Genomic DNA, 13,313 nt, shown 5'->3' with positions numbered 1-13,313 from the left:
TGGTGGTCCACTCCATGGTGCTCTCTTGGCAGGGCATCCATTTGAGTCTGAGTCTAGAGACTACCTTTCCCTCCACTAAAGGCTGATAAAAATGTCTCCCAAAGTTATCCAGCAAATACACTAAGTTCCTGTTTGTTTGGGCTTTTGCTTTTGCAGCCTTTTCACTTTGCCCAAAAAGCTATAGAAGCTCCTAAATAGGTGCTTTTGGAGCTTCTCCAAAAGCACGTATTTATGAGCTTCTATGGCTTTTTGATCAAAGTGAAAAAGCTGCAAAAGTAAAAACAAAAGCCCAAACAAAAAAGCTGCAAAAGTAGAAACAAAAGCCCAAACAAACATGGCCTAAGAGGCGCAGCGGCCACATCATTTGCATCATGCGGAATGCTAGCAAAGAAAAGAGCCGGCACATCTTCAATGACACGTGCGTGACTTATATTGAGGTGGCTCACCTAACCATGCATGGAGCTCGCTGCGTAGAGATTTAGCATTTAGAACGAGAGTTAACCTTTTGCATGAGTAATCCACATGCTCTGCGATTTTCTTGAGGTTTCCAGCATGTCCCGAAAAAATGGCACTATATATTAGTTCCCCTTCTTAATGACAAGGTACTGCTCCTGCCGGTTGCTCAAAAAAAATCATTTACTCACAACATTCTATAGAGAAAATAACATTCAGAACACAACAACCCAGAAAGGTAACAAAGCAATACAGAGTATACTAATTACAAAATTTCCTAGTTGAAAAGAAAAGCAATGGTTGAGGTAAAAACTGCAAGTATTCTTGTACACATAGATTTCTTTTTATCTGTATAGAACGAGTAGTAGTATCACGAAGAACAACCAGAAGACAAAATCTTCCGGTTTTCATTGAAGTTCCCAAGAGGTATATGCACATGAAAAAGAGTACATTTTGTTGAGCCTCTTTTTTTTTCTAGAATACGCACGAACATGCATATCATATATGCATAGAAGAAGAGGTCAAGATGGCCGATACAAAACCTTCCGGCACAATGCTACACCAAGAGGTTAGCACTACATCCACCACGACAACACCGACACACTACCAATCTTGCCCGAACTCAAGCCAATATGTGCACACATTAGGGAGAGCTCTCGTAGTCGGGATCTCGAGTTTGTAAGGGTGCCGAGGCAAGCCCTTGGTCGGAGATATAAGTTACCTACACAACCCAATAGTATTAGGTCAGAAAATTAATCAAACAACTGTCTGCTCTAAGGAACTTGCCCAAAACAGAACTGTGCATCTCTGAGATGGCAAGTGAAAAAATATACTAATTGTTCAACGTAGTGCAGATATTTTACATTCCAATCAAAGTGTATAATGCAACAGGCTATGAACAAAACAATTCATGATTTGTAACGCCAAGTCAGAGGCAACCAATTGCCAGAAGATTATCACTTTCAATTCCAAAAGAGAGAACATAACAATGATTAGAGTGAGACTTCAGAGTTTAAATAGAGTAGCATCTCTATCCAATTTGGGATTTGGGCAAAAGAAATACAATTACTGGTCATCAAGCCCATCCATAGAGGAGGCGTTGAAGAAATTTGTATTAACTCACCAGCACGTACTGGAGCAAGCAGCCGTGGCAGCCGACCGGAGGATAGGACGAAGCGGTCGTGGTCTAAACCAGAGCCACCGCTAGCACTACTCACAGAGCCACCAACACCACCTGAACTGTCGCCGCGGCCAGCAGACCACCACAAGCTACGCTTCCCAACATCCTTGCCATGTCGCGCTCACCTCACCGCCGTGGCCACCGAGCACCACGCCGTCGTGCCCCAGTGGTCAACCGTATATCCCCACGACGACCAACCTAACCCTCGACCACCATGCCATCTTTCCCACTGGCCGCTCACTGAGTCGTCGACCACCACACCGAAGCCAGCTAACGCGAGTGAGTCGCCGCTGAAAACCGCAGGGATTAGAGTTGGATCGGAGGAGGCAGAGTGGGCTAACCCCACGAACAGAAAACAGTTTTTGCCAACGTAAGAAAAGGGGAAAACTTACCTCGTCGCGTAGAAAATTTACCTCGCTTGTCATAAAACGGTGGAGGGTCGGAGCCTCCAAGGTACAACACGTGGGTGGGATCAAACTGAGAGAAAGGTTGGCTCAGGATGAAGAATTACTTATTCTTATATATATAAGCGTGACTATAGAATAGCTTATTCTACACCCTAGTAGTACTATATACAAAATCTAGTAAAACGGTGTATAAAATGTAGTAATCCAGAAAATATTCTTTTACTTATCAAGTTTGTAATTTAGTATATTTTTACGGAAATTACTATATTTTGCATGTACCGCTACTGGGATGTAGAATAAGCTATTCTACACTCACGCTTAGTTTAGTGTTACTATATATATATATATGTGTGTGTGTGTCATTTAATCCGATACATGGTTTGTGAGATATGATATGCATGAAACTTAGGGGGTTTTCTGAAAAGCTAGCATTCTCTGGATAATTAGCAAATTCGCGGAACTAGGAAAAAAAATGATACGGGCCGCATGTGTTCTCACCAAGGGCCTTGCCCAGTTTGGAAGCGATGGCCGTGGGCTGGCTGCTGGGCTGAAACGCGCGGGGAGGCAGCGCGGCCGGCCCACGGGTACAGGCGATCGAGCCGAGGCGCTCAATCTGATCAACGAAGGGGCGCTGGCCTTGGCTTGGTTGCTGGAGCGGTCAACGTGAGCAGCACTCGTTGTCTCGTCCCTGCTCGAACAAAGCAGAGGCGCGGCGCGGCGAGGCTGTGGGGCACAGGGAAGCGTGACTCCGGCGGGCAGGGGCCGGAGACGAGGCGGCGGAGCGGCGCGGATCCGGGCGACGGCAGGAGGTGAACGGCGCAGATCGAGCATTGGTGAGGTAGGCGACGCGAACGGCGGCGGATCCGCTCGGTGGCGAGCAGCTAGCGGCGATGTGCTGGACTCCAGCGAGGCGGAGAGGCAGGGGACGGACGCGAGGAAGACGGGTCCATCCGATTCCCAGCTGGAACGGGTGCAAAACGGCGGTGAGACGGAGCTTCCATGGGGTTCCTGCACCGGGAGAGCGAGAGCAAGCCTGAGACAGAGAACAGAAGACAGAGCGGCAGGGTTGTTGCTGGTCTTCGTCCGTGGCTCGCGGGCGATGCACTGCTATAGCGAGGCGAGGCGCGGTGATGGAGGTCGAGGCCTCGGGCGCCTCCGAGCGTTGAGGCTGCAAGGAGCTTTGGTGGGGAAGAACTAGCGTGATGGGGGCCTTGCGATCTGGATCTGACTGTCCACATCGATGTTTGGAGGTGGCCGACGGCGGCACTAGAGGTGGAAACAAGCAGCGGCTCGATGCGGCAGCGGACGAAGCGAAGCGAGGGTCCGGTGGGTGAGACAGAGGCAGCGAGCTTGAAGATGACGACGGGGAGGCAGCTGCAGGAGGTCATGGAGTTGTTGCAGTCGAGGCAGCTGGCTGCTCGAGGCTTCGGAGTGGAGGCCGCGGGCTCCTCTCGAGCGGCGCGCTCGAGCAGAAGAGGAAGGCAGGGAGAAGAGGCGCCAGGGTGATCTGCTGGTTGGGAGGATCGATGGATTGGGCAGGTGGAAATCTGGAAGGATCCCGAGGATGAAGGAGACAAGCAGCGATGGGACAAGCTCCCGAGGAACAAGGGAGAGAGGGTGGCGGCGGCTGCGGGAATGGAATGGATGGATGGGACGACTAGGGCTTAAGGTTGCCTGCATATTTATAGCAAATGGGTTTTTGCTAGGTGTCGGACCCTCCGATCGTAATCGGACGGCCCGGGATAAATAGGCTAGGAAAGTCAAGAAACGAAGATGTTTTAGGGATGTTTGGGGATGATCCGGACCCAACGATGATGACCGAGCGGGTCGGGTTCCGGGAAGTTTTCGGGCACGCACGAGGGTCTGCGAGAGGTCGACAAAGACAAAGGGGCCACGAAGAATACAAGAGAGAAAAGAGCGGTCCGGTTGGTCTGAGAGAAGGTCAAAAGAGACAAGGAAGAAGTGGCAACCACGAACAACTACGATTTTATGAAAAATGGGGATGCAATATGCATGATGACATGATGAAATGCAACAACAACAAAAATAAAACACACTATGGCAACGAAGAACATGGAAGGCTTCTGGAGCGTCGGTCTCGGGTTGTCACAACACTCCTCCACTTACAAGTGGTCTCGCACCGAGATCTAACGATGGCACCGGAGAGAAGCGGAAGAGGAAGAGGTAAAAAAGTTGCTTCTTTGACAAACGAGTGAAACCATGAACCTTGAGAGGTTGAACAAATTGAATGAAAGAAGACAATTGAGATCAACGAAGTTGGAAACACTTTGTTAGAAAAGAGGGAATGAAAAAAACACCATGAAAAACTTGGAGGTTGCAAAGATATGAATGACGAGCACGATGGACAAGAAAGAATTTGGAACCACTCCCGTTAAAACAAGATAAATAAAGGGTATGAGCGAAAGAATTCAGATAGCACTTCGGTTGAAAATGGAAGGATTAGAACATGAACTTGATAAGATGGGATACTCCATGATAGCAATAACACAATGCCTCCGGAACAAATGAAGAATAGAATGATAAGAATGGAGAAGAGGAAACCAACATATCTTTCAAGGATACGTCAAGCAGACGTATCATAGATAGAAGATGCCAAGATGGCGGGTTTTTACAACGTTACAACACAACCCACGACTACACGAGCCCGAGACCGCATGGTAAGTACTCGCCACCACTCAACCGATCTAACCTAGTTTGGAGCGATCTTGCCTCCCTCAGTAGGGCCGCAACCCTCCAGTTCTATCCCTCCGCCTCGATCTGCCGGAGGACCGTGTTCACAGATGGGGAAACTCCATTGAACACGATGTCGTTCCTGTATTTCCACAATGTCCAAGCCAATAAAGTGATCACTTTCCATGTTTCCTTCCTTTTAGTCTTCTCGATGTTAAGGGAAGTCCACCATCGAACGAGCTCAGCCTCCGGCTCCGGAGTCCAGTGAGGCTTTCCCTAGTTGCCCATGATGACGGACCATATTTGTCGAGCGAGAACACATCCAAGGAGCAGGTGATCAATCGTTTCTAGCTCCTGATCGCAGAACGGGCATGCCGCCAGATGTGGCAATAAACGTCGCTGCAATCTGTCCGCCGTCCAGTATCTTCTCTGTGTCGCTAGCCAGGAAAAGAACTTGCACGTTGCCGGTGCTCTGGACTTCCAAATCTCCATTGCTCCTGCGGACTCAATACATGCAACAAAATGAGCTTGATAGGCTGACCGAGCTGAGAACAAGCCATCTCTTTCCCAAGTCCAGACAACTTTGTTGTCAATCCCGTCTACTAGTTCGAGACCGACGCTGCGTTAGGTCACCCCTAGCACCGCGTATTGCCTTGTTATGCTTTGTGATGCTTTGATTGCTCTATTTATTGTGTTCCCCCTCCGTTACTTCTTTCCGGTAGACCCCGAGACCGACGCTGATGCCCCTGAGTACGACCACGTCGACGACGACCCCTCCTCCTTGCTAGAGCAACCAGGCAAGCCCCCCCCCTTGTTCACCAGATATCGCCTATTCTTCTCTCTACTGCTTGCATTAGAGTAGTGTAGCATGTTACTGCTTTCGGTTAATCCTATTCTACTGCATATCCTGTCATTGTTGCTACAGTTGTTACCCTTACCTGCAATCCTAAATGCTTAGTATAGGATGCTAGTATCCATCAGTGGCCCTACATTCTTGTCCGTCTGCCATGCTATACTATCGGGCCATGATCACTCGGGTGGTGATCACGGGTATATACATATATACATACATACTATACAGGTGGTGACTAAAGTCGGGTCGGCTCGTTGAGTACCCGCATGTGATTCCGATGTGGGGGCTGAAAGGACAGGTGGCTCCATCCCGGTAGTGGTGGGCCTGGGTTCCTGACGGCCCCCGACTGTTACTTTGTGGCGGAGCGACAGGGCAGGTTGATACCACTTAGGAGAGAGGTGGGCGTGGACCTGGTCGGCGTCCGTGATTACTTCATAATAACACGCTTAACGAGATCTTGGTATTTGATCTGAGTTGGGTCTTTGACCTTATACGCACTAACCGCCACGTGGGACAAGATATGGGCAACCGGCGTCGTGGTATCAGCCGAAGCTCTTTTTGACGTCAGCGACAGAGCGGCGCGCGCCGCATTGGACCGTAAGCCCGCGCTTGTATTAAGGGGGCTAGGTCTGCTTCCGGCCGCGTTCGCAACGTGCAGGTGTGCAATGGGCGATGGGCCCAGACCCCTGCGTGCATAGTATATAGACCGGCGTGCTGACCTCTCTGTTGGGCCTAGGTAGGGCTGCGATGTGTTGATCTCCCGAGGCCGGACATGACCAAGGAAAGTGTGCCCGGCCAGAGGGATCGAGCGTGTCGGTTAATGTGGTGCACCCCTGCAGGGAAATTGATCTATTCGAATAGCCGTGTCCACGGTAACAGGCGACCCGGAGTTGTACCTTGACCTTATGACAACTAGAACCGGATACTGTCGGATGTGGGGTTCCGGCAAACCCTTGAGGTTCGAACACTAGGGTGCGCGCGAAGTCTTTCCCTCCTACCGATCTACGCCCTAGCTCGCTAAGATCTCGCGGACGAACTCGATGAACTCGCGACACAGAAAGACACGAGGTTTATACTGGTTCGGGCCACCATTGTGGTGTAATACCCTAATCCAGTGTGGTGGTGGTGGATTGCCTCTAGGGCTGATGATGAACAGTACAAGGGAAGAATAGCCTCCTGAGGTTGAGGTGTTCTTGTGAGTAGGCTCTCGATCGGGTTGGATCAAGCTAAGATGAGATGCCTCTGCTATGGTGGCCAGCTCTACTTATATAGGCCCTGGTCCTCTTCCCAAATATCGAGCGGGAAGGGAGCCAACAACGGCGGGCAAATTGGAAGGGGGACAGCTAGTACAAGCTATCCTGACAAAAGCGGTCTTCGCCTGCAAAAAGCTCTGGTGGTGACGCCGTCTTGGGCTCCACAATGACCTCCGTCTTGCCGTCCTCCTAGTCTTGGTCTCGTTGCACCAATATAGCAACCTTTGCCTGATACCTCGGTACTCTTCGCCTGCACTGGCCTCCTTAGCACCAAAGAGGAAATAAGGACACTGCGTGCGCTCGCGCCCGCCTGGTGCCGTTCGTCATGGCTCACGTCACAAGAGCCTCGTGAGGTTTGCCCCGCCTTGATATCTCCGCTCCTCGTGAGCCTGCCTGGCTCGGCCATTCTAGAGGAGGTCTTGCGTCATCCACCTCACGAGGCTTGGACCCTCGCGAGGGTCTTGGATGCCTTGTTGATGAAGATGGGCCGTACGGCCTACTTGCTTAGCCACGTCGTGGGCCGCAGGCAGGCAAGTCTGGGGACCCCCGTTCCCAGAACGCCGACAGTAGCCCCCGGGCCCAAGGTGCACTCGGGCTTGGCTTCGCGGCGACGCCAAGGGTCAAGTTCGGAGCACCGCGGGCCCCAAAAGCCCGCGGCCTCGGTCGACGCATGGCGGTTGATTGGACGTGGGCGTCTCCGCTTCCCCACGCTGCCTCGGCAATTGCTTGACCTGACAAAAGGCTGGCGCAGGCAGCACTTGCCTTCATTGCTTCTTCCTTGCCTCGCTCCAGATCCCCTTTCTTGCTCCTCGCCACCGCTACCTCCAGATCCGCTCCAATCTCATCCTGCACCCGCAATCCATGGCGCTACGCAAAGTCAAGACTTCCTCAGCACCGGCTTGGTATGAGCCGGCCCTTGGGGCGCCCACCATCACGGAGAAAAACCTCACCTCCGTGCGCCTGCTGACGGCGGGCGAGAGCAATGAGTGGGGGGCGACCGAGCTCCGGCTTGCCTCCGACGTGCCGGAGCCCGAGGGAAGCACCTTCTTCCCCTTCTTCTCGAGCGGTGTCGCTGTCGGGTTGGTTCCTCCCTTCTCTGATTTCTTTTATGAAGTCCTCGACCACTACGGTCTACAGCCGTTGCATCCCCATCCCAACTCTGTCCTCCTCCTGTCCATCTTCGCGTACTACTGTGAGGCGTACCTGGGCGTGATGCCGTCCGTGGCGTTGCTTCGCCATTTCTTCTTCCTTCATGTCAGCGAGGGTCACATCTCCGGATGCACTAACTTCGTCGCATGCAGCAAGGCCAACTCGATCTCGAGCACCGGGGAGAGGGCCGACAACATCCGATCCAAATGGGTCATGATGGATACCCAGCATGCCGATCCGCGCCTGGCGTTGCCGACGGAGGCGCCCCGGCAGGGCAAGGGGTGGCCCAAGGCGGAGCTTGTCGACGAGCGGGCATCGTTAGTGTTGGGGCAGATGATGACCGACCTGAAGCCGGGCAACGCGAGGGCGGCCAAGATAACGGGGGCGATGCTCCTGAGGGAGTTCTTGATGCTGCGGGTTGCCCCACTCCAGGCGCACGCGCGCCCCCTCTGGGAGCTTGAAGGAGAGGAGAACAAGACCCGCCTAAGGCCAGGGGACCTGTCTGGCGATGAATTGGACGCCGTCCTGCGCCTCATAGTCGGGGACAACCAGGAGTACCCGCCTAGCGCCTTCGTTCCCCTGTTCCAATGCAGGGACCGGGAGGAATTCGTCGCCTCCAGGCCAACTTTTGATGCACGCGAGCTGGTGCCGCCGGCACTTCCGGGAGCTCCTTCGGCGCAGAAACCGGTGGAGGTGTCTTCTGGCGAGTCCCGCTGAGAGGGGGAAGAGGAGGTGGACTAGAAGAAGACCCTGGAAGAGGTGGGGGAGACTTCCCCTCTGAGCAAGGTCGAGATTCCCCGCGCCCTTCCTGATGGTGCCGAGGCCGACGCCCCCCAAGGGGAGAGGGGGCAACCCCTCATCCCGGCGAGGGGTAGGTCGTGCTGGTGGCCCGTGGTGTCGCCTCCACCCCGACACCTCCTGGGGCTCCGGTTCTGCCTCCGCACCGCCTGGCACCGCCAGAGCCCGAACGCCCGCTTCTCAGGTTCCGGAGCTGTCAGGCTTCAAGCTCCCCAAGCGGAAGTATGTTGCGGTGGATCAGTAAGTGTCTTAAGCTTCGCCTTTGCCTTGTTTGTACTCGTCTTTTCCTGACACTCGCCCTTGGTTGATCAGGCCGACATCTTCGGCGAAGAAGAAGAAGGAAGACGCAGTGGCCGTGCCTCCCCCCGCAGAGAAAGGAGGCGGCAGCGCCCGAGTCTCCCCAGCTCGGTCGTCCTCGCGAGGCCAAGAGGAGCATCGCCGCGGGGGGTCGGCCCCCATGGCCCCGCTGGCTCTGGAGGTGCCGATACTTGGCGCGGCTGATGAGGTCCCAGCTGCTCCGGAACCCGTGATCCCTCAGGTCATGGTGACGATGTCGCCTCCTCCCTCTGCTTCACCTCCACTCCCAGGTTCTTCTGATGCTGTTGCTCTAGAGCGTGCTCTTTTGGAGATGACCCAGCTGCAGGCGGATCTTCTGAGCTTGGACCCACGTCTTGTGGCCAGGCGCCTGGAGCTGGCATCAGGCTGGCTCCACTCTGACTTGGCCGTTCGCGCGGCGCAGGGCCAGGCCACCGCGGCTTCTGAGAAGGAGAAGCAGAGGGCCGCCAACGCCGCGGTCGATCGCGAGATGGCGCTGAAAGATGCCAAGGCCGCTCGTGACCGCTGCCGGATGCTTGAGGATGAGTTGCAGAGCCTGCGCGACAAGCACGCCGAAGAAGCACGCTGCCGCCAAGTGAAGGAGGAGGAGGTGAAGGCCCGGGAGGACGCCGTAAAGAACCGCGATGCCGAGCTGGCGGAGTTGGAGAAGAGGCAGGCCACCAAGCGGAGCCGGTTGGAAGGGCTGGAGCAGAAGGCGAAGGCGAGGGAGGCCGATCTTGACGCCAAGGCGCGTGTCCTGGCCGAAGATCGCGTGGCCTTCGCCGACCTCGAGAAGAGGTCTTGCAAGGCACTGAAGACGCTCTACGAGCACGGCCTGGAGAAGTCGCTGGCCACTGACGAGGACGGCCCCGCCCGGCTGCTTCCTCTCCTGGTGAAGGCGCTTGAGGAGGTCGTTGATGGCCTCGGTCCCATGGCGGAGGCAGAAGCTCGCGTCCTGTCTTCAGCCACACTTACTCGCGTCTTCAGCCATCTGCACCTCCGCGACCCCAACGCTCGCCTTGACGAGCTGCTGGAGCCTATGGCTGAAGATCACTGCGAAACCGCCGCCGCAGCTGTACAAGGTCAAGTGGAGGCCTTGCTGGGGAGGTTCCGTGGCTTTGTCTCCGATCCTCTGTCTGGCGACGCCGCGGATCCTGCGGCTGGTGGTGAAGGTGAGAACATCGTTGCCCATGGGGGAGCACCTTCCGCAGGCGATGGCGATATCCAGGGGTGACCTGCGGCTATTCTTCCCGTTTCGTTCCTGCAACATATATCAGGCCTCGTGGAGGCATTTAGACTTTTCATTTGGTATTGTGAGAACAATATGCTTGTAATATTTGCTTCGAGATTTTGCGTTTTCCTTCCTATTTGCTTTGCCCTGAGCCCGGCCCCGCGCATACCTCAACCGCCATTGGGCCGACCGGAGACCAGGACGGTCCAAGGAGTGAGGGGCTACGTGACCAGTTAGGCTCCTGAGTCGCGATGCTCAGGAGTCCCCCTTGACGCGCAAACAACATATAGGGAGAGTTCGTGAGGATAGATTAATGTTCTACGTCGGCAGAGCCCGACCCCGCGCATACCTCAACCGCCATTGGGCCAACCGGAGACCAGGACGAACCAAGGAGTGAGGGGCTACGTGACCAGTTAGGCTCCTGAGTCGCAATGCTCAGGATTCCCCCTTGACGTGCAAACAATTTCCATACCTTCCCTCGCCGAGGCCTCGGGAGGGGCGTGCGACACCCAGGTCCGGGGGACCTGGTCGGGTGGCGTGCGCTTGGGCGTGACCTGAGCGCAGCCCCCGTGCCCAGCTCCCTCGTGCGACTCTCCCGAGGGAAGGCGTCGTGGTGAGGCTGGTCACTGAGCTCTGGGCTCCCTGAGGTTGGTGCGACCGTGGGGCCGCCCTCAGTTGTTTATCACCAGCGCGGAGCATAGTGCTTCCTCTTGTGCACGGGCATAGCCGCTCCTCGGCAGTGTCGACAGCCAGCGCGGAGCATGGTGCTTCCACTTGGGCGTGGGATGGGGGCCCCCTCCGGGAGGAGCCCCCGGGGCGTGTACAGCCCCGCCCTGACACATGGCTTGCACGGCAGGGCTGCGAGGTGTATCTGGGCACTCGTGAGCCAGCGCGGGACTCACGAGGCCCTACCTCAAGGCGGGTTGCGCCTGGTCTTGAGTCTTGGTGACTGTATGTCCATGCAAGGCGGTTAGATGCAAGCACTCTACGTCCTCAGGTCCCGGCCCTCGAGCGAGCTCAGCCGCCGTTGGTATGCCGGGTCGCGATGCCGTGGTCAAGGCCAGGGGGTGAGGGCTGGGGAGCCAGTAAGAGCTCCTGAGTCGCGATGCTCAGGAGCCCCCTTTTAACGTGCAAGCGAATTGCATAGGATGAACAGACCCGTGGCGGGCGGCAATCGAGCGGGCGATAGCCGTTGGCAGGTTAAGCATGGAGAGCAGATCAACTTGGATAAATGCAGGAATATACATGCCACTGGGTCCGGCCCAAGCAGCTTGGGGATGATGCAGCCCGAGGGGCGCCCCCAGCAAGGTAAGCTAAAGACATAAGCAAAAGGGATACATGCCACAGGGACGGACCCATGTGGCCTGGGAATAATGCAGCCCGAGGGGCGCTCCCAGCTAAACGAGCTTGGAAGATGTCACCTGGTTCTGTAGACAAAGTAGAGTTGGTGCAACTGAAGGCGTGCGTTGAAGAAACGACTCCTCATGAGCCACCAGGACCCTGAGCCTCGGGAGGCTCTGGGGGCTCGGGAGGTTCCCTGAAGACCGTCTCCATCTCCTCTAGGACGGCATGGCACCTGGCCTCCTGAGCCGCCAGGACACGCCGCATGTTGCGCTGATAGGACGACGCCACGCTCGGCAAGCCAAAGGGCATACGAACGTAGCTGTGCGGCGGGCCCTCACAGCGGCCCACACGCGATGGCCAGAAGCGCTCCTGAGATGCGGCCCTGTTGAGCCCGGGGACGTCGATGCAGACACGCAGCCCAGCATCCTCGCCAGGATGCGGAGCTCCGCCTCGTGAGCGGCTGTCGCCGCGCATGGCCCTTGCATCTTGCAGTTCCTGAGTGGTCTTGGTGATGAACTCCTGAGTGGTGGGCACTCCTTGCCCTATGCTCTCCTGAGGGTCACGTGCCGCGAAGCACACCTCCAAGTGGTGCCCAAGCACCTCCCTCGTGAGGTTGGCAAGGTCTAAGGCCCTCCAAAAGAGAGCCCTTGAGCCCTGCCTGAGGAGGGTGCCGATGCGCCTTCCTATGCGATGGAGGGAGGCGCCCCTTGAGCAGGCGCTGATCCTGACGAGGTTCCTGCCGCGACGCCATCCTCCCGAGGTCCTGCACGGCGCGTCTACTTCTTCTTGGGGATGGCCTCCGGAGGGCCTTCATTTCTACTGTCGGGGTCGTCGATTGCTGCGGCTTGAAAGGCGTGCTCGAGGGAGCACACCACATCCCTCTCTTCACAAGGGACCGTGATGATTCCGCCGCTTCCTGGCATCTTGAGAACGTTGTAGCCGTGATGAGTGACTGCCATGAACTTGGCCAGGGCTGGATACCCGAGGATGGCATTGTACGGCAGGCGGATGTGCGCGACGTCGAAGTCGATGAGCTCGGTGCAGTAGTTCTTGCGCTCCCCGAAGGTGACAGGCAGGCGGACCCGCCCTATCGGTGTGGTGGAACCATCGGTCACTCCTGAGAAAGGCTTGTTGGGCTGGAGCTGTTCATATGGCACTTGGAGGTTGTCGAATGTGTTGACGGACAGGACGTTGAGCCCTGCGCCGCCGTCGATGAGGGTCTTGGTGACCTGCACATTGCTGATGATTAGGGAGCACAGCATAGGGAGGGCGCCAGCGGTGGCTGCGCACTTGAGCTGATCCGCCCAGTTGAAAGTGATGGCGCATTGGGACCACTTGAGCGGGCGCGTGGCCTCGAGCTTGGGGAGCACCGCGTTCACCTCGCGAGCGAACTGTTTGAAGATGCACTGAGAGGCTGGGGCCTGGGCGCCGCCCAAGATGCAGGCGATCGCACACGGCTCCTGGAAGCCCCCAGCCCCCTCGTCCTGGTGGTGGTCGTCGTTCCTTCTTGGTGGCGGCAGCGGGGGAAGACCGGTGTTGCCCTGGGGGCGATCCTCATGAGGCGGGTCCCTCCAGGCGCCCTCGCGAGGTTGGTCCTGCCAGCGGTCCTCACGAGGCCGGTCGCGCCACTCCTGGCACG

The 13,313-nt window shown here is 56.1% G+C and overlaps 1 long non-coding RNA gene across 2 annotated transcripts; it reads right to left on the bottom strand.

Moving 5' to 3' along the window:
• Nucleotides 1–734: 734 nt before the first annotated feature.
• LOC109741593 (uncharacterized) lies at nt 735–3,695 on the bottom strand. Of its 2 annotated transcripts, XR_012181591.1 has the most exons (4): nt 2,539–3,695; nt 2,026–2,110; nt 1,577–1,923; nt 735–1,174 (listed from the first exon to the last, which is right to left on the bottom strand). It is a non-coding gene; the product is annotated as an uncharacterized lncRNA (long non-coding RNA). The 2 variants fall into 2 exon arrangements; XR_012181592.1 differs by lacking the exon at nt 2,026–2,110.
• Between the last annotated feature and the right edge of the window lie 9,618 nt (nt 3,696–13,313).

The sequence above is a fragment of the Aegilops tauschii genome, chromosome 4 (assembly GCF_002575655.3).
Source record: "Aegilops tauschii subsp. strangulata cultivar AL8/78 chromosome 4, Aet v6.0, whole genome shotgun sequence".
NCBI classification, from domain to species: Eukaryota; Viridiplantae; Streptophyta; class Magnoliopsida; order Poales; family Poaceae; genus Aegilops; species Aegilops tauschii.
Note: the sequence above shows the minus strand (reverse complement) of the source record. Positions and strands in the feature narration are given on the sequence as shown.